Source organism: Lampetra fluviatilis, chromosome 27 (assembly GCF_964198595.1).
Source record: "Lampetra fluviatilis chromosome 27, kcLamFluv1.1, whole genome shotgun sequence".
In the NCBI taxonomy this organism is placed as follows: Eukaryota; Metazoa; Chordata; class Hyperoartia; order Petromyzontiformes; family Petromyzontidae; genus Lampetra; species Lampetra fluviatilis.
Window position 1 is genome coordinate 4721763 of NC_136301.1, and position 21338 is coordinate 4743100.

The 21338-nt window shown below is 48.6% G+C and overlaps 1 protein-coding gene across 8 annotated transcripts in view; it reads right to left on the reverse strand.

Moving 5' to 3' along the window:
- The window catches only part of LOC144942322 (uncharacterized), a 156611-nt gene that overhangs the window by 76471 nt on the left and 58802 nt on the right, over window positions 1-21338 (reverse strand). For 7 of the 8 annotated variants that reach the window (XM_078869121.1, XM_078869115.1, XM_078869117.1 and 4 more), the window contains one exon: window positions 1448-1622. The exons of the other annotated variant lie outside the window; for it this stretch is intronic. The gene's annotated coding sequence lies outside the window, so the exon portion shown is untranslated. The remainder of the gene's footprint in view (window positions 1-1447; window positions 1623-21338) is intronic. 8 annotated transcript variants of the gene reach the window in all.

Sequence of the window (21338 nt, forward strand, 5' to 3'; positions counted from 1 at the left end):
GCCATTGTTTGCACAGGTGCTGCATTGTCGGGAGGTGAGACCTAACCCTGGAAACGCAAACCACTTGTCCCCAGCACTTAGATGCCGGCCCGGGGACAATAAAATCCATCTGTTATCCCCCCATACCCCACCCCACGCCAACGATCACGGCGATGCGGCCGTTAAGAACCGAGAGCCGCCAAACATCGGCACCCACCGACCCCCCCCCCCCCGCGCCTACCCATTAAGTGGCGGCTCCGTTCACGTAACCCACCAGGCCCGGGCATCTCGTCCCTCCGTCCCTCGGTCCGTGCGAGTGCCGTGCCGGCATTCACGGCGGTGAGCGCGCCGAGAAACCCGGCGGAGCCCCGGAGATCGATTCACCGCTCACGGCCACCAAACACCGGCGACGATTGTCTGAACCGGTGCCCCCCTAGGTCGACTCGGCCTCAAGTGAATACCTGGAGCGGTGTGCAGTAAGCATCGCCACGAGGGAGGCAAAGGCGGCCGGGTTGTGGTGCTGGACACGCACCCAATTCGTGTGCCGTGGCGGCCTTCATTAGGTGCTGCTACTCGCTAAGAGCACTTGCCCCTTCCACAACAGTTCTGTTACAGGCTACACGGGGGATCTTTGTTTTGGCGGAGCGGTGAGCGCGCTGCGCCACGAACCCTGCCGACCCGAATTCGATTCCCGCTCACGTCCAACACCAAGTGATGATTAATCCGAACCGGCCCTGAACCTCAACCTCGGTCGACTCAGCCTGCAATGGGTACCCCGTGTGACGTGTAAAACATCGCCACTAGGGGGGGGGAGAGACAAAGGCGGCTGGGCGTGGGTGCTGGCTCACCCACCCCCTCGTGTGCCACCGTGCCGGCCTTGCACAGGCGCTGCTACTCGCTAACAGCACTTGCCCCCAACAGTCGGTTACACTCTACACGGGGGGGTGGGGGATCTGGGTCTTGTGTTGTCACATCGGGAGTGGTGGCGCAGTGGTTAGCGCGCTGCGCTGTGAAGCCGGCGACACGAGTTCGATTCCCAACCACAGCCCCCACCTGGCGCCAACGTCGTGCCAACGTTGGGCCAACGTTGGGTAAACGTGGTGCCAACGTTGGGTCAACGTGGTGCCAACGTTGGGCCAACGTGGCGCCAACGTTGAGCCAACGTTGGCCCAACGTGGTGCCAACGTGGCGCCAACGTGGTGCCAACGTGGTGCCAACGTGGTGCCAACGTTGGGCCAACGTGGTGCCAACGTGGTGCCAACGTGGTGCCAAATTGGTGCCAACGTGGTGCCAACGTTGGCCCAACGTTGGCCCAACGTGGTGCCAACGTTGGGGCCAACGTTCCATGCTCAACCGGGTCGCTCTACCGCTGGATCACCGTGGCGGGATGCTGTGGTCGTCGTCATCAAGTAGAACCGCGACGAGGCGAGACGAAGCCGCGACTCCGGTGGGCCGTCGCCCGGCTCACCTGTGTGTCGAGCGCGAGGCGGTGACGGCAGCGGTGGTGGGGTGGTGGGGAGGGCTTGGAGGACCGTCTGGGGATGGGCTCAAGCGCGTCGTTCAGAGCTCGTCGCCGCGAGACGGCATCCCGACATCGGAGGGGAGCGTGGAAGAGAGGGGGGATCTTTGACGCGTGGGGCACCCTGCGTGGCACACACACACGTTGGGGGGGGGGGGGCACAAACACAAAGGGTTTGGAGCGTGAACGTCGATCCACTGCCGGCTTTTGGAAAAAGAAAAAAAATGACGCGACCCGCGATATCTCGAGGCGCCGTACAGAAACCAACCACGCGAGAGAGAAGAGAGACAGAGATGGGACATCTTTGAGACGAGAGAGTGTTTACTGCGTAGAGATATTCGTCACACGGTTGTTGTTGTTGCAGCAGCAACACGTCGTGGTTGACGGTCATTGCGGGTAGACGTATCACTGCTGTGTTGCTGGGTCAGTAGGGCTCCCAAGTAGGGAGGACGTGAGTTCAAAATTCCAACCAGGGTCAACTTGGCGTTTACATCATAGCCATCGTCATCATCGTCGTTATCGTCGCTATCCCCCCCTCCCTCCTCCTCCTGGGGTTCGTAATCTCAGCAGCACACCGGTAAAGCTGCACCCGACGGGGCAAGCGGCTGGTTGTGGGGGGGGGGGAGAAAGTCAATAGTGAGATTGTAGCGTTAAAGAATGTCTGATCTCTGCCATAGGAATGTGGAATGTCAGGTTCTGGCCCAGGACTGTCAACGCAAGGCAGTACGAGCCACTGCTCGGACGAGTGAGTATCGGGTCCATTGAGCAATTTTACTTTTTTTCCAAATGAAAAAAAAAATTCGGGACATTTTGTATCCGCGCCGATCTTCTCGCGCGAGGCTGTCAAAGGAAGGCGTTTTGTGCTGTCACAATTCGACAGATTGTGTTCGGTGCTGCTACCGCTGCTGCTGCTGCTGCACTGCCAGTGGTGCACGACGGGCACAGTTAACGTGCACTGCCCCAAAAGAAGAAGAAGAAAAAAACCCACAAGAGGCGACGTTTCGGGCAATGGCCCTTCTTCTATGCTATGAAGAAGGACCAATTTGTTTTATTTTAAAAACGTCGCCTCTGTATATAGTTTTAATACACCGTGGTGGTGGCAGCGCTGTTGGCCCAACGTGTTCAGTGCTTTCCGTGCGCGTGAGTTGCGTTTTTTTTTTGTTTCGTTGTCCTTCCCACAGCACCTCTGATGAGCACGGTCGGCTACGTACGCTGGTGCGAAAGAAGTTCAATGTACACGCGCAGCCAGAGACGAGTGTCATCGGGGGGCGGGGGGGGTAGTTTCATCGAACCGCTTTGCGCATGATCGGTTGGTTCGACTCTTATCCTCTTCATCCGAGCCCACGCCTCAACGACCGTTTGCGCCACCAAAAAGATCGCTCTCCAAGTCGCGCAGAGAGCATCAACAGCGCGGCCCATTACCCGTGACATCACTACCGCTGACACACGCAGCAGACATCGCGATGCCAGCAGTAGATGCTGATGACAGCGATTGCGACGACGCTACGACTACTACACTGCCGTATTTTGCACGGATCGATGCCGAGTAGCAGATACCTGGGTGACGAACAGCTCCGTGTAGCCCGGCGCACCTCCGGTTGGCTACGTACGGTGCATAAGAAGTTCCGACATGCGTGCACGCGTGTCAGACCGCATTGGTAATGCGTAGAGGTTACCTTTAAATCACAAGCCTGTCGGACAACAGTTTATTTGGCCAATGCCAAGGGTTTGTGATGCAGCGGTGAAGATATTGGCGCGTGAAACGTCGGTCCTCCTGCGCAACTCGCCCCAATGACCGGCGTGGTGAATGAAGTGTGGTCCAACGATCGAAACCCCCGTGGCTTGCGAAGAGCGTGGGGAGGCCTTCATCCAGCAGTGGACTGACGAAGGCTGTATATCATCGAGCAAAGGAACGTGTTGGGAAACGGCTTGCTGAAGTCAAACGCATTTCCAGTTTTACAGCCCTGAGCCAATGGTGGTAATTCCACCTTCTCGTGTTGGGGGCGAGTGTATCCATCGGACAACCATTGCAGTCGACTTCACCCACAAATTGATACTAATTTTACCGACCCCGGAGTTGATGATCGTTATGTGTTTTTAGTATTTCCCTACCGCAAGAGCCAGCGGTCAGCTCTATTGATTTATTCAGAACTCACCGATTCACTAGCTCACCAGGGGTCAGTCAGTCACCTCCCTATCTCTCGTCTATCGCTCGAACCATGGTCCCCGTTCTCCGTGAGCTGCTTCGCTAGTTGATTCCTCCAACCCGTGTTGGGGACTCGATCAACCAGACCACTGACTGTTGCGTCTCATCCACCCCACTGTGTTCAACCACCACTACCACCACCACCAGACTGCAGAACACAACAACACACTCACCCACCCGTATACAGCTTCACTCACCCAGTCACTCACTCATCCAGTCACTCTCAACAAACCCATTCACCACAATGTAGGTTACAATACTTATCCGTCCGCTTCTTCACACGCACTATTCCACTTTGGAATTCTCTATTGATCATCTCTTTCCGAAGCTGTTATTAATATAGCCTTACTCAATGCGAGCAACGTTATCAACTCTATCCTATTACAACCTCTATTAGTGATGTTTGTAGCTGGCCGCTTGATGTTTTGGGCCTTGTGCATGTGGCCTCTGCTCCACCAAATGTTTAGCCAAAATGAATAAGCAAACAGATCCCGAGCTAGCGGCGTTCTGGAAAATATAGAGGGAGGAATTAAGCCCCCTGCAATAATTAAAATACTGTGCAAATACAAGTAGCGCATTGTGAGCGGCAATGTGGTGGCGAACGTGGTCACGTGGTCACGTGTCCACGTGGTTACGTGCTTGCGGGCGTGACCTCCTGTCGGCTGTTTACCAGACCGCGTCCCACATCACGGCCGAAGGTTAAAGTCACTCCAGCCAATGGGAGCAGCAGGGAAGGGGCAGGCTCCACGACAAAGCAGCCCTCTTCTTCTTGGTTCTTTCGGTAAAGTCACGTAGAAGGGAAGTACTAAAAGAATAAAAATTAAACACAATAAAATAATTCTCACGACGTTTCGGCCACAACGCAAGCAGCCGTCGTCAGGTGAAGAATGAAACACCACCAAGCTTGGAGCGTATATTTTAAGCTGGGTTGGTGGCGGGGAAGAAGAGCGCCTTTTGTAGCTTGGTGGTGTTTCATTCTTCACCTGAGGACGACTGCTTGCGTTGTGGCCGAAACGTCGTGAGAATTATTTTATTATGTTTTATTTTTATTATTTTATTACTTCCCTTCTACGTGACTTTACCGAAAGAACCAAGAAGATGAATCCCTGCAGTCACGAAAGCTTTAAATCGAAAAAAGCACCCCTATCAGAAAGTGGCGCGGTCCGTGTGGCCTCAATGGGGGCTGCCGCAGACCAGTGTCCTGTAGACCAGATGAGGCATCAATGTGAGGGCCGCCGCACATTTGAAACTATTGGAGGTTTGACAGCAACACGATGCTGATGGGGGGTGGGGGGGTCACTCTTTGTATAATGTCGGGGGCCTCACACGTCAGGGGCCAGACTAAAGGCCATCAGGGTCTGCCATGAGTCCGCCGGTCCTTGGAATGAAGAACACCGCAGTAGAGCGAGCAGGTCCAACTGACGGGTCAAATGGACTGTTCCAATATTTCAAGAGGGGATTATCGTACTTTTCCCATTGTCGCCACTTGTTTGGTTCAAATGTATTCGGAGATTCATATTCTTGGATCTTTCGGTGAAGTCACGTGGATAGGTTCAAAGAAAATAACGAAAAAGAACAAAAAACGACGGTAGTTCTTTTATTTTTTTTGAAAGAAAATAACAAAAAAGAACAAAAGAACTACTGTAGTTTTGAACCTATCCACGTGACTTTACCGAAAGACCCAAGAATATGAATTCCTGCAGTCACGAAAGCTTTAAGTCACGACTTATTCGGAGATTGCTCCGCAGAGCCTCGCGTTATCACGCTGCGGTGAACGACTGCAAATTGATCGACGCGTCAAATATAGACCTGCCCTTATCTGCAACCGCAACGCAGTGTTCAACCACAGACCTGGCGGAGTAATATTACATTTGACTCTAACACCAATTACGTGGCAATTGAACCTTGTGGCGGGACCCCGGGGTCCCGAATAAACGGAAGTTAAAATCGTAATTAATAAATGAATTTATTTTTGGCGACTCCGTCCCACCGCGCATATAAACGCCGCGACCCGCCTGGCATGGACCGTTCTGTTGCCACGTCGTGTCCAAGCGCAGCAGCAGCGAGGACGAATGCGCAGAAGAAACAAAACGTTGATTAGCACATCGTGTAGAGCTCGTCGAGAGGAATAGATCGCCGTGTCGTTCGCCTTCAACAGACGTAAAATGACGTCGCAACGCAGTTCGTGCGAGAGCCGGGGGCTTATGGGACCTCAGGGTCCCGCCACCAGCTTCTGCTGTGCAACGGGAGTTGGAGGGAACATTTTACGGTCCAATTAATCCGTACGGTATGGACTGCACCACTTTTACAAAACTAAATGTTTGTACTTTTACTCGTGGAGGCACGGAGCACGAGTTCTCTACTCATATTTGAATTGAAACCATAATGCTCCGTGACAACGCGAAAAAAAAAGGAATTTGGGTACGTGTTTAAATTCAGCCGAACAGCAGCAAACACAAAGACCCCCCCCCCCACCACCCCTATAGCCTGTAACAGACTGTTGAGGCAAGTGCTGTGAGCGAGTAGCAGCGCCCATGAAGGTTACCGGCAACTGTGGCACACGAGGGGTGGCCAGCAACCACGCCCGCACACGCATTCTGTACGCGACGGCGCTTCTGACACGAGCCAACACGCGCAACAAGTTGCACGTGCAGCATTGAACCCACAACTCCACAGCGGTGGTTCTCAGAGTGCGGTCTCCAGAACCACCAGTGGGTGGGTCCGCGGCGGTCCCTCCAGACATTGAACCAGAGGTCGCAACCGGGTACCCGATACCCGTACCCTACCCGATACCCGGCTACCCGTACCCGGCCGGGTACGGGTACCCGTTTTCGACCCTGGTGCGGCCGGGTACGGGTACGGGTAGGCCGTGAGTCACTGGTGAGTCACCGTTTGTCACTCATTTCCCAACGTCTTGTCTCTTCTCACAATTCAAGTTCCTAGAATCAACCCACCCGCGCCTGCAACATGGCTTCATCCCAGAGGTCGCAATCGGGTACCCAATACCCGTACCCTACCCGATACCCGGCCAGGTACGGGAAGCCGGGTATCGGGTAGGGTACGGGTACCCGATTGCGACATTGATGTGGCAGGGTACGGGTAAGGAATCAAAACCCGTTTGCGACCTCTGCATTGAACCCACAACTCCACAGCGGTGGTTCTCAGAGTTCGGTCCCCGGAACCACCAGTGGGTGGGTTTGCGGCGGTCCCTTCAGACATTGCACCCACAACTCCACAGTGGTGGTTCTCAGAGTTCGGTCCCCGGAACCACCAGTGGGTGGGTCCGCGGTGAACCTTGCGTCGGTGGCTGTGATGCAAACGCCGGTTGATCCGGACAATAATGACAACTTTTATTTCTAGATTTGAAGCTTTCGTGACTGCAAGGATTCACACTCTTAGGTTTTTTTCGGTAAAGTCACGTAGGTAAAAAATAATAAAAGTAAAATAATAATAAATGAAAATAAATCAATTAAATCACGACGTTTCGGAGACAACACAAGCTCCCTTCATCAGGTGTTATTACAGTTATTTTGCTGTGCCTTTTTACACCTGACGAAGGAAGCTCGTGTTGCCTCCGAAACGTCGTGATTGAATTGATTTATTTTAATTTATTATAATTTTACTTTTATTATTTTTTTATCTACGTGACTTTACCGAAAAAACCTAAGAGAAATAACGACAACGTTTTTGTAGCTACCTTTTGTTTCGGACATTAATTTGACATTTGACTTTTGATATTTAATTTAAAAATTAAGTTAGGTAAACTGCCCGGTTAAAGTATGAAAAATAAGAATAGGTTTGACCCTTTTTGGCAATACAACAAGTGTTAAGATACTGTTCGTCTTTTGGCGTTCTCTGGTTTGACACTGGTGGTGAGACTGCCTCTGGTGGAGGCCAATCAGTTTCAAAGACAATGCCGATATAATAATGATCAGAGCATGCTTGTTTGCATGTTCACCATAAGTACGTGTGGTTAATGCAGACTTGATTCCTTGCAAGAGGTTTCTGTTTGGTGTTTCAACATCTTAACACCTCCTGTTCTCTAGCCAGAAAGGGTAAACCCGATTCTTATTTTTCATACTTTGATCCTGGCAAAAAGGTCCCATGATACCCGGTTTAAACTACCAAAACTCTTAAATCTAAATGCCCCCCCGCCTACCTCTCACTTAAAATAAAAACCTTATAGCTGCATTTAAAACAAAACAAAATATGTTCTGGTAATTTAATAACTTTCTATTACTCGGGGGGGGGGGGGGGAATGTTTGCATCAGCTGAGTGGTCCGCGAGCCAAAAACAAGTTGGAGAAACACCGGCCGCTGCTACACACAAGTGGTTCTTCCGAACCTTGGTTGCACGCGACTCCCTGGAGGTGCGAGATGCCCTTTCTGGGGGTGCGAGACATGGCCAGATTTTGTTAAATCCTTTATATTAAGTTCGCTTGCTTGCTTGCTTGCGTGCTTGCTTGCTTGCGTGCTTGCTTGCATGCTTACGACCGTGCAAATCTTTCGGTCGTTTTTTAACCCACTTCCCGTGATCCAATCGAGCTGACATTTTCCACACAGACTCGTTGTGCGAGACAATTAATGTTCGTGAAAAATAATTCCCAAAATTGTACACTGTTTAGGGAAAACAAATTAAATATTTAATTACCACATTGCTTAATACTGGCAGACAATCATCTGACCCATAGGTGGCAGCCATCTCAAGCCAGAGGACGAGAAGACTCTAGCCGCCACGCATATAAAGGATTTATAGTGAAAAACTTTGTTTTTACGGGTTTACTTGTTTTTAGAAGCTAAAGCACTGAAACACAAGTTAAGCAAGGGCACGTAAGTACAACTACTTTTTCTTGGTTCTTTCGGTAAAGTCACGTAGAAGGGAAATAATAAAATAATAAATATAAAACATAATAAAATAATTGTCACGACGTTTCGGGCCACAACGCAAGCAGCCGTCCTCAGGTGAAGAACAGGTCTGTCGGAAAGACAGCGTCTAACGCGTTGTGGCCGAAACGTCGTGAGAATTTTTTTATTATGTTTTATTTTTTATTATTTTATTATTTCCCTTCTACGTGACTTTACAGAAAGAACCAAGAAGATGAATCCCTGCAGTCACGAAAGCTTTAAATCGAAATACAACTACTTTGTTTCATTAAACCCTCTGTATTTATGAACATTACACACATTGAGAAGCAAAACGGTGCAAGGCTGCAGTAAAGGTTAAGGACCATTGCTGTACGCCATGGGCTCTAATAACCTTTTCCAATGCACACCAACCGGCACATCCACTCTTCAGTCAGCCTATAGGGCTATTGTCATCATACTCTTTGGATTTTTCGGTAAAGTCACGTAGGTAAAAAAGTAAAATAAAATAAATGAAAACAACTCAATAAAATCGCGACGCTTCGGGGCGCAACACAAGTGTCCTTCTTCACGTGGAGACAACGTAGCGAAAGCACAACCGCTTAAGTGTGACACACTTGTTGTTTTTCATTTATTTAATCTAAATTTTTACCTACGTGACTTTATCGAAAAAACCAAAGAGTATGAATCCTTGCAGTCACGAAAGCTTCAAATATAGAACTATTGTCATCATCATCATCATGAAATCTGTGCAGTAGTATACGGCAGTAATATCGGCAAAAAACCTTGGCACACTACCTGGATGCAGATGCCGATTACCGAACTGTCAGGGTCAAACCCAGACAGGTGGCAAAGCCCGTTTCTAACGAGAGCAAATAAACACGTGTGGGTGTGTGCGTGTGAGTGCGCAATTCTTGGACGCTGCTTAACCACTGACGTTTTAATATTTGTGAAAATACGCATGTGCTTGTGCTGCAGATTTACGGCAAAACAGCTTACACGTGGGGCCTTAAACTACGGTTAGCATGGCAAACTGGCGAAAATAGAATCGTACTCGATGATTCATCGTCGTCATCATCAGCTGCTATGGCCAACCCGGTGCCGGATGAAGGCCTTCCTCAGTAGCCGCCGACATATCTCACGATCCTGCGACGTTGACAATGGAATAATCCGCCTGGCAACAACCCCCCCAAATGGACGCGGCTCTCGGACGCGTTCCGTTCTTGCTTCCGTCGACTTCTGTACCCGCGCAACTCCCACGCGGCACGAGCTGCAGCCACGGCAGCAATAGGGTCGTCTTGCCCGTGAATCCGAATATTCACGAAAATTGGGGCCCAGGCACCAACATTTCAGACGATCCAAACTCGGGCTCTTCGTTACGGATCGATCGGACAAGCCACGTGGCAGGAGTGACGGCACAGACGAAAATGGGGGGCCCGTCGCGTGGCATCACGTGACGTGGCTTTGGTGGGCGCGCGAAAGGCGCGTTACATTGCCACGCTGTTACTAAACCGATTCGGAAATATCCAGCGAAAAGATCCCAAAATGTGTCCTTACGAAGCCGAAAATCCGACATTGTTTAACCACTGCGCCACCGCTCCCCCCCCCCCCCCCCCGACTGCCCCTCCACCACCTTACTGGCATACACTACCCACGATACTATTGCGGAAGGTAGCTAACGTCGCCGTCGGCTCTCACATTACCATCCCCGTGTAGTAGCCAATTACATAACGCGCAAGAAAGGGCTTACTCCCCTACACCCCACCCCACCCCCCCACCAGAAATAGTAACGGCTTGTTGAGCACGGGGGGCACGCGTTTCTCACTCAAGACAACTTCACCACGAACGCTTGCAACGCGTTCACCTCGAAACCATCATCGCTAAATTAGGACTTGTGTTCTCTCGCTCAGACACCGCCGGTCTGTGCCAACATAAGCCGGCGGCCGAACGGGGCAAAAAAAAAACTTCGTTTTTTATTTCACATTTTCTATTCACCCGCCCTCTCCTCACCCAGCTTCTCTCAGCGCCCCCCCCCCCCCTGCCCCCCCCCCCCCCCAACCACTTCTCACCAACATTTTCCATCGAGGGACGCGAAATTACCGCTCCTTGTGCAAGCTACAGCGATTTTCACAATTTGTGCGAAAGTGTTTGCTGCGATTACCACAGCCGGGCGGTGCCCACAGCGGGGCCCATTGTGCGAAGGCTCGCCGGGGACTCGTCGGATTTTAGCGTCTGCTTGCTAAGGGGCACCTCGCCTCTCCGTGTTGTCCCGTGTCTCGCGGCCAGATATTCGTTTGTGCACGTGCGCCTGTGCGTCCGTGCGTCTGTGTGCGCGTCCGTCCGTGCGTTTGCCGGTCGGTCCATCTGTCCGTCCGCCTGTACAAACGTTAGTGTCTACGTGCGTGGGGCAATGGTGGGCGCAGTGGTTGGCACGCGACGAGTCGAGCTACGAATCCGGCGAAGCCGAGTTCGGTTCGTGCGTACGTGGCGTCCGTCCGCGTGTCCATTCGTCTGCTTTCCACGCGTCTATCCATCTGCGTGTCCGCGTGTGCGAGTGTCCGCGCATCCGTCTGTCCATCTGTACATCCATCGCACGTGTCCTTGTCACGATTCCGTAATTCGACAAAACCTTCCAAGAACCTGCACGTCAACTGATCTCATCGCTCCGTCTCCCCGGGTGGCCGTGCGCTCGGACGCGTTCCATTCCTTGGCTGCCACTCCGCATGTTATCATTGACCATCGGCCATCGTCCGGTCTATAGCCGTCACGATGCATCCTGCCCGAGCCACGCTTAACTTTCCTCAACAGTTTGAAAGATGTCATGAACAACCGCGTGTGCTCCCTATGCCACGTGCTCCTCTTTTGGTCTCTCGGTGCAATTCCATGCATCTCGCCACGCTTCTTTGCGCAACGTTCAGATTTTGTTGCAAATACATTTTTGCACGATACATTATAAATGTTCACGGTACGCACAATTTACCACGATGTCAATGTCCCGTAAATTTGCGAATGTAATTTTACTATTCCTTTGTTGTGTTCTTGTTGGTGCTTAGCTGCACTACCATGCAGTGTGAATATAAAGTTATAGATTTGGCTCTACATCGACATCAGCCATAAGCGTGATAATAGACCACGAATCGTACGTACTTCAACTGCAGTCCACTCAACATAAGCTGTAAATCTCCTACTCTTTGCAACGTTGTACGATATCTTTTCAGGTTGCTCATAATGCAAAATAACTGCAAACCAAACTCGTTTTTATTTTACCAGGTAAGGCCCACTGAGCTGTACAGCTCTTTTTCAGAAGCGACCTGGCCACAAATGACAGCTCAACAAAGAGGCTTATCACGTGGAATTGTATAGCAGCCAAATAATCTAAACGCATGTTGATTCTAAATGTGGAGGGAAAAACCGGAGGACCCGGAGAAAAATACATGAGACCACGGGGAGAGAGAGAGACACGCAAACTGTAAATATACAGCAGCAGGCGTCAGGGTTGGGATCAAACCCACGACTTCCTGTATACCAGGTGAGGTAGTTAACATCTCGCTACCGTGTTGCACCAGAAACAATTCAACGCACCAACGAATAACGAAAGTAGTCAAACCATATAATCAACACATTTTCTTCAACGTTTTGTAAAGCACTACATTCAATTGGGCGACAGGAACTTATTCACAACTTTATTTATTCAGTTGCTAATCTCGTAAAACTATTTTTTTTCATCAGAGCCTTTCATATGTTTAAGCAAAGAAATGTGACAATGATGGCGTTTTGCTAAATGGACGATGTTTGAGGGTTACCGTGGAGATCATGTCGTTTGGTGCGGTAAAATCCCGGTTAGCGGGAACCCGGTTAACCAGATTTCATATTTAGCCGTGACAGGTCAAGCTAATAAATACATAAAAATCTATGCAATTTAAGCGAGAATATAATTCGTAATATAAAGTGATTTAACATCCCATATACCTCTCATAAACACGGATGATAAAAAAAAACTACGAGAACATGCTAAAGGTTATTTAAAATGCACAGAATTAAAAGTACTCGTGGCAATCCGTTAGCGATGGGGGGAGGGTGGCGGTGGGGCAATTGGGGATAGGGGAGGGGGGTGGTTTGTGAATGGAGGGGGGGAGGGTACAGACAAAAGGACCATACATGGTGCTGCTTCAAAAAAATGTGAACACTTCAGAGAATTTGCAACAATACAGTAAAACCTTGGATTGTGAGCATAATTCGTTCCGGAAACGTGCTTGTAATCCAAAGCACTCGTGTATCAAAGCACTCGTATATCAGTTGTGATCACGTGACGCTCGGCAGACAAAGTGTATTCACGTGCTACTCGTATTTCAAGACCTCGCTCGTTTATCAAATTAATATTTATTTACATTTTTTGCTCGTCTCGCAAAACACTCGCAGACCAAGTTACTCGCAATCCAAGGTTTTACTGTACCACAAAAAACGTTCATCCTGGCTCCGGAGACCACCTGGAGAAGATTCCAGGCACGCGTCGACAACGATGGCTATTAACATTACATTTGTTATCACGTTATCTGTTCAATTTCTATAAAGAACAATAGTCCCATATAAGCATCATCAGGCGATTTGCCCGATGATGCTGGTTGTATAGTGAAGTGTATACATCAACCAGCATCATCAGGCGATTTGCCCGATGATGCTGGTTGTATAGTGAAGTGTATACATCAACCAGCATCATCAGGCGATTTGCCCGATGATGCTGGTTGTATAGTGAAGTGTATACATCAACCAGCATCATCAGGCAGTTTGCCCGATGAAGCTGGTTGTATAGTGTAGTGTATACATCAACCAGCATCATCAGGCGGTTTGCCTGATGATGCTGGTTGTATAGTGCAGTGTATACATCAACCAGCATCATCAGGCGGTTTGCCCGATGAAGTTGGTTGTAATTACCAGCGAAACATCACGGTACGCAAATTGTCAATGTTGTGGATTTACTCTCCAACACACCGGTGGGCTGAAGTAGTATACTACACTATACACTACACTATACACTACACTATACACTACACTATACACTACGCTATACACTACCACACTATACACTACTACACTATACACTACTATACACTACTACACTATACACTACACTATACACTACACTACGCTATACACTACACTATACATTACACTATACACTACGCTATACACTACGTTACACACTACGCTATACACTACGCTAGACACTTTACACTACACTATATACTACGCTATACACTACACTATACACTATACTAGTAACTAATTAGCGCGTGGTTTACGTCACAAACCTTACTGGCTGTGTCGGGTGGTGGAGGGTTACGACACATTTATACTTATGCGATCTAACCCAGAAACCTTTATGATGAGACAATGCACGTCCCAACAACTATTCACGTCCAAGAACGATGCGTTTTATACGCCATAAGAAAACTTGCATATTGATGGAACTGGCCAAACCATCCTCAAGGCAGTTACCCTCTGGCAGAGGTCGCAAACGGGTTTTGATTACCCGTACCCGTACCCGGCCGCACCAGGGTCGCAAATGGGTACCCGTACCCGGCCGGGTACGGGTACCCGTTCCCTACCCGTACCTGTACCCTACCCGAAATGAGTGACAAACGGTGACTCACCAGTGACTCACGGCCTACCCGTACCCATACCCGGCTGCACCAGGGTCGTAAACGGGTACCCGTACCTGGCCGGGTACGGGTAGCCGGGTATCGGGTAGGGTACGGGTATCGGGTAGGGTACGGGTATCGGGTACCCGGTTGCGACCTCTGCCCTCTGGTAAAGGAGTCTTAAGCCTCAGCGATTCTTTCCCGGTCAAAATAAAAAAAAACACACATTTACTCGTTACGAATTTTAAAGGCGAGTAGCCGAGGTGTGTCCAGAGCGCATCTCAGTTGGTATTGCAACGGCCAGTTGGTTGAAGTTCCACCGCATCGCCATGGCAGGGATTATCGGGACATTCTCTGGACAATAAGGCCTCAATCTTGATTTGAGGCTTCACTTCCCACAAAGCGGTTCCCCGTTTTGGTCGGCTGTGGAAGAACGATGTGCCTGGGTCGGCACTCAACTGGGGTTTTGAGCTCGCGACCGGCCAACCGCGACTCGAATGCTCTCTCTTACGACGGAAGAAAGGTCCGCTAAAACGAAATGACCTCTCTACCGCGAATTTGAATTAAAAGTCACCGAAGGTAACGACGCCGTATAAAAGGTACCTGTTCAAAAAAATTGAACAGACGTCTGGTTTGTGACTCCGTACGAATGAAATGTCAAAAATGTTTCAGTCATCGGTCTTTTCCATCGGCTTTCCAAACCAACAGTATCCAGCCGAATTTGCGTCGAGCAACGAAACCCTGTGCCAGGTTTCAACCTTCTGTGTCTCATCAGTGGTCAAGCTTGCGTTGGCATTGTTGAAATATTACCGAGGCTACGTTACCCTCCGAATATCCCCTCCTCGTCTCTCTCTCTGTCGACCACCATCCATGAGCCCCCCCACGCACCTCTCTCGAATTCTCCCTCCATCCAGAAGCCAGCCCCCCCCCCCCTCACCAATTTCCCCTCCCCCTCCCTCCCCCTTCTCTCTTCCATCTTTTTTAGCCAAACACTGCTCACATTGTCGGCTGCTGTGGCAGGGGCTTGGGTTTTTTTTTTTCATATGGAATGGAAATCAGTCAATTGCAACAGCCAGACTATTCAGCGCTAACAATACGGCTCATTCGGACTCTGCTGCGTGGACGGAGGCAGGAGGGGTGGGTGGGGTGGTGGCTGGGCTGTGTGGGGCGAGAAAATAGCTGAAAAACGTTTGCATAAGGCACCGCTGTGTTTACCCTCGCGCATTCCACAGACACTTGGCGAAAACCCTTCACACAAGGCGGCGGGGGTGCTGGGGGGGGGGGCGAGAGGGGGGGGGGTGGTCGGTTCTTCGTGGTGTAAAAAAAAAAAAATCGTAAAATAAATCCCCAAAAAAAATTGTTCATTTTATCCCCCCCAAATTTTTTTTTTTAATGGGGGTCAATAAAAAGGAATAATTTCAACAACAACAACAACAAGAAAACATAAATTTCCATCGCGGGCCGGTCGTTGCGAAAATAATTCCGTGCAACCGGCAATGCAAATTTACGATGACAATTGCTGCTGCGTAAAAAAGTTTGAAAACGGTGCGACCGCGATAAGTTTGTCGGCTAACTCAACGTCTCAGGCGTGGTGTAGTGGGGGGGGGGGGGTTAAACGGTGTCCGAAGAGGAGACGGAGTGAGTCGGGCCGAGATTCCTCATCCGTAGAGATCGTGCGAGTCCGTCAATCCGTGTTCGGTGGCAGTGACCCACTCTTCACCGCACCACGAACGACTTAACTACGGAAAAACCCAAACGGTATCACAAAAAAGAACAAACTACCAGCTTTATCCTTTCTGGCGTAAATACAAGAGGCATTAAGGTGTTCAAACACCAAATAGATATTGCATAACCATCAAGTCTGCATTAACCGTACGTATTTGTGGCCAAATTTTTTTTTTTTAAATGCTTTTATATTGCACGCACCGTCCTTGAAACTAAATTGCCTGCACCAGAGACAGCCTCTTTTATGGCTTCATCTCACCAGTCATAGACACCAAAGCACGTCAAAAGGTGAACCCAGTACAAGGACAATACAAAATACCAAGGCGTTCATAGCAGTTACATATACACGGAACCCCATTCTTTTTTTTTTTGCCAGGCTCAAGATATCATTCAATATCAATGTACAGGCACGGCATAACCGTTTAGAGCTACCAGCGACTCTTTCTCAAGGGCGACTCGGCCGGCAGACGGACACGGCAGCAAGGAGTTAACAAACACGACGTGAGATATTTAAAATATATGTAAAGTCATCGAAAGCAAATGATCGTACGAAAACAATAACGCACGTTCGCAATTCATATTGTTTTGACCTCAATGATGTCCGTTTAAATGGGTAGAAGGGACTACTCTACTTACAAACGAGTTAGGTTACAGAGGTCTGTTCGTAAGTCGATTTCTTCCCAAGTTTAACTTTACTCCTGTCGATTCCAAACATATTCTTAGGTTTTTTCGGTAAAGTCACGTAGGTAAAAAATTAAAATTAATAAAAGTAAAATAAAAATAAAATAAAAATCACGACGTTTCGGAGGCAACACAAGCTTCCGTCTTCAGGTGGAACAGTCACAGTACGATAGCTGACTTTACCGGAAAAAACCCAAGAATATGAATCCTTGCAGTCACGATAGCTTCAAATCTAGGATTCCAAACATGTTGTACGGCGTGTACACTAAACGCAGGGAATGGCTTTACAAGTTTTACCATCTGCTGTATATATAGATGCCACCGGTTCTTTACGTTCTGCTGGTGTAGATGCCACTACCACCATCTATTGCGCAGCGATTCAACTTGTGACTCTCGGTCCCCACAGGCAACTGGACATACGGACAGGTTTGTCCGTATCTCTGAAAGTTTGTAAGTCGAATGTTCGTAAGTAGAAGAGTCCCTGTACATAGATAAGCGAGCGTTTTTCGAACGTGGCGACGGTGGCACAGTTGCTGCCGAGTTTTCTACAACACCTCCTTTCACGTGCGCAAAAACAAGTATCTGTGGATTAATGAATTAAAAAATGTATAATTTTTTTTTCTCCCGTATTCTTATTCAAAAGTGCCGCAGAATACAAAGTAGATTTCAAAGAAGGGGGGGGGGGACAAAAACCAGCAAATAACAACGAACAAACCCGGAGTGCTACACGCTCAGAAAATTATGAACTGACAAACGCCAATGTAAAAATATACGCCTGCGTCGCAGTTAAAATGTTCACCCAATTATTCCAAAGAAAAACTTTAGCGATGATGATGATGATGATACTGGGGAGTTGGTGTTATATGGGGTTGGCGCGTAAAGAATTATAACCCCGGCGACCCGAGTCCCATTCCCCGTCAGCGCTAACATCAGCGGGCGAGTGACACCCAAAACGATGGTCACTCTGGCATTCACCAAACCTGCACTGTCCGTCATGGCGAAGTGCGGTCGCTTTAATCGCCGTAATTGACAAGGCATGCGGAGGACCCTCATCTAGCAGTGGATTAACAAAAACGCATTTACGTAAAAGTTACCCAACACATTTTTTTCCTTAGGGGAGTGGTTGGGGAATTAAACGACAAACTAAATAATGCATAAACCACTGCGGAAAAAAAACAACAGAACGTTTTGACACCGTAAATTAAACGTTTTTTTTGCAACTCGACGCAATTTTTTGTTTACGTTTTTACTGCGCAAAAGTCGAATTGCGTTAAATCTGTATTTTTTTGAACGCCCAAAATGTTGGGCAACGGCGAGGGTGTAACGGTGGGGGTTTTATGAGCGCTCTTTGATGGAAAGGGATTTCTTTCCATGGGAAAAATAAAGACTATGGGCTCTTTAAGAAACTAATTATAGACATTATAAAGTTACAACATTGGGCGGACGTTGGCATTTCTGAATACATCTCAATACACACACACGCACACAGGCACGGGGCACACAGTGGTCCGATGTTTTTCAAGATATATGTGCACATTGGTAGAATTATGCCAAACTTTAAAAAAGGTGTATTCATAACGGTACTCTGTGCCCACTGCAATAACCAGGTCTCCTAAATCACGTGGGCCCCCCCACCCACCCCCCTTCCAGGATGGGTGGCCATTATGAGCAGCCTCAATCCGAGCACTGGTCAAGCAGAAGACATGTGGCTAACGCCGTACTCTCCGCATTATGAGACGCTCCAGAAATAAAATGTGTGCCCGATGTCAGCAGCATGCAACAAAGTTAACAATAAACTAAAGTATTATTTAATTTACCAGGTAAGGCCCCAACTAAGCTAGATCGTAGCCATTTTTTTCAGAAGCGACCTGGCATTCACAAATGACAGCTCAACGAAGTGGCTTATCATCGTGTGGAAATTTTTGGCAGCAACCAAATACTGTGAACGTGTGTCGATTCTAAACGTGGAGGGGGAAATCGGAGGACCCGGAGAAAAATCCACGCGACCACGGGGAGAACATACAAACTCCAAATACACAGCTGGCGGCAGGGTCGGGATCGAACCCATGACCTCCTATATACGAGGCGAGGTAGTTAACATCTTGCCATCGCACATGCACACAGCTACCAGATTAAAAGATGCACCCCGAACTTGTGCTGTAAAATATCGGTGCAGAAATTGTGTCTCATAATCTGGGGGATACTTTCATAGTATATTTACAGTTTGGTGTTTTCGGTAAAGTCACGGAGAAAGAAAATAAATTACCGAAAGAACCAAAGAATAATTCCTGCAGTCACGAAAGCTTCAAATCAAGTATATTTACAGTCGATTCTCAATCCACTGCTGGATGAAGGCCTCCCCCGCGCCATGTCGGTCGTGCGGGTATTTTTTGGCCATACTTCACCACGTTGGTCAGTACAGGTTGGCAAAGGGGGTGGAGGGGGGGGCGGGTTGCCAGGACCATTTGAGATATCAACTCGCGACTGATATTGGCTGTGGCCGATTAAACAATCTCAGGACGACGAGTTGCTAACACGGTGCGCAGACCAACGCCCGCCGCTCCACCTATAGGGGTCGAATACCTCGGTTGCCGACCCCGCTACGATACTAGCTAGCCCCTAGGCTGGCCGCTACCGCGACACGCATCGTACGATATCAGTTCCACGGTCATCGTGTACCTCCCAAAGTGCAAAGTATCGCCGTGTCGTGCTTATCGCTGCTCGCTTGATTTCTACCCCCCCCCCCCAAAAAAAGAATATTAAATTTCCCGGCGTAATATTTACGAGATTGCAATAAGTAAAAAAATTTCCCAATAGCAGTTAAAGTTCTGCAACAACAACAAAATAAACCGCCGCCCATTACTTTAGCTCGCCGCCAAACGCCCGTGAGCCTCTGCGGCCGTTTTAGACGGAGACACAAACCAGCCGTGGATTTATGCGCGCGAGGCGGGAAGCCGCTTGCGCGGGAAAGCGCCGCGGAGAATGCGCGGAGCCGAGCCGGCTGGAAATAACTAGTGAGAGACCGAGAGGAGGCCGAGAAGAGACGCGGCGAGACGCGGTATCAGAAACGCAGTCGGCTGGCCCGTCAGTCGCCTCCGTGCCGCTCTCCCATCGCTACCAGAGCGGTTTACTGCTTCCCTCGAACTTTACTCCACGAGTAAAAACGATGTTTTGCGAAACGTAAAACTCCAAGCGTAACACACGTCGTGCGCTAATTAACCCTTTCCCATTCCGATGACGTACGTGTACGTGTACGTCATCGGCACGTGTACATCATCGGAATGGAATCGGAAGTAAAATGTCACACGGGAGCGGCGTGCGGCACAGTTTTGTGCGCCAGCCATCGTAAAGTTTCCGTGGGCAATTACAGCCAACGTCAGTTGAGCGTGGACAATTAGACCCAAGGTGAAACATGACATATAAAAGAGAATGTTTAAAAATTTACGTTTAAAAAAAAATTATGATAGAATATAGTATTGTCACCAGTATGACATAAGTATACCAAGTTTGCAGTCAATACCACATTGGGAAGTGGGTTAAAATTGAGTTACAAGATTTGAGGATACGACAACAACAGAGTGAGTTACTGACGAGCTCATGTGCGCTAGCAATTTTGAAAGCTACCGTCAGCATGCACTTATCCGTTGTATGTAATTCGGTAAACCCGTGTGATAGCATTTGGATTAGTTTCACGTTACCCCCCCCCACCTCTCTCCTTATTTATCAAATTTATTTGACGTTTATTTTATTTAAACACACACACACACAACACACATTTTCTCGGTGCAAGGAGCAGAAACGCCCTCGCGGGCAGAGATTGCAAGATTGTCCTGTTTCCGCGAACGCTCATTACATAATAAATAAGCTCAATAGTTGTGGTGCATCTCTCTGCCCGCAACTCGCAAACACTGACATTACGTAAGGCCGACTGGCGTTGTACATCGATGCACCGAAGAGACAAGGGCGCAGCCCCTGCAATGCCTTCGCGCCGAACGCCACTTGCCAGGCGGGAAGGCTTCCAACTAAAAGGGAACTCAAGACAGCTCTCTCCTAAATTTCGATTTAGAGCTATCGTGACTGCAGGGAGTCATCTTCTTGGTTCTTTCGGTAAAGTCACGTAGAAGGAAAAGAATAAAATAATACAAATAAAACATAATAAAATAAAATAACAATATAATTATATTATTATTTTTTATTATTATTTTATTATAATAATATAATTATTTATTTTGTTTTATTTTTATTATTTTATTACTTCCCTTCTACGTGACTCTACCGAAAGAACCAAGAAGAAGCTCTCTCCTAGTTGGAGGTGGGAGCCTACCCACACTTTACCCCACCAGACACACCAACACACACAACACACACACAACCTGCTCATTGATTAATCGCGGCGTTCCCATTCATAACGCTGAGTGGACAGAGGCGGGGGCAGGATGGAAGAGGGAGATAGGAGAAGGTGGCGATTTATTTGAACTTTGACCCCCATTTTATCATGGGACCTCCTTTGCCAGTACCAAAATATACTAATAGGGTTTTTCCCCTTTTTTCTGGCAACAAAACTGACACCTTTTGCAAGGAATCATGCTTACATTAACCACACTGTAAGCATGATTCCTTGCAAAAGGTGTCAGTTTTGTTGCCAGAAAAAAGGGGAAAAACCCTATTAGCTTGACCCCCATTGTTTCAGCTGCCGCGCCGGGAAATTGAATCGAACCGGTGACCTC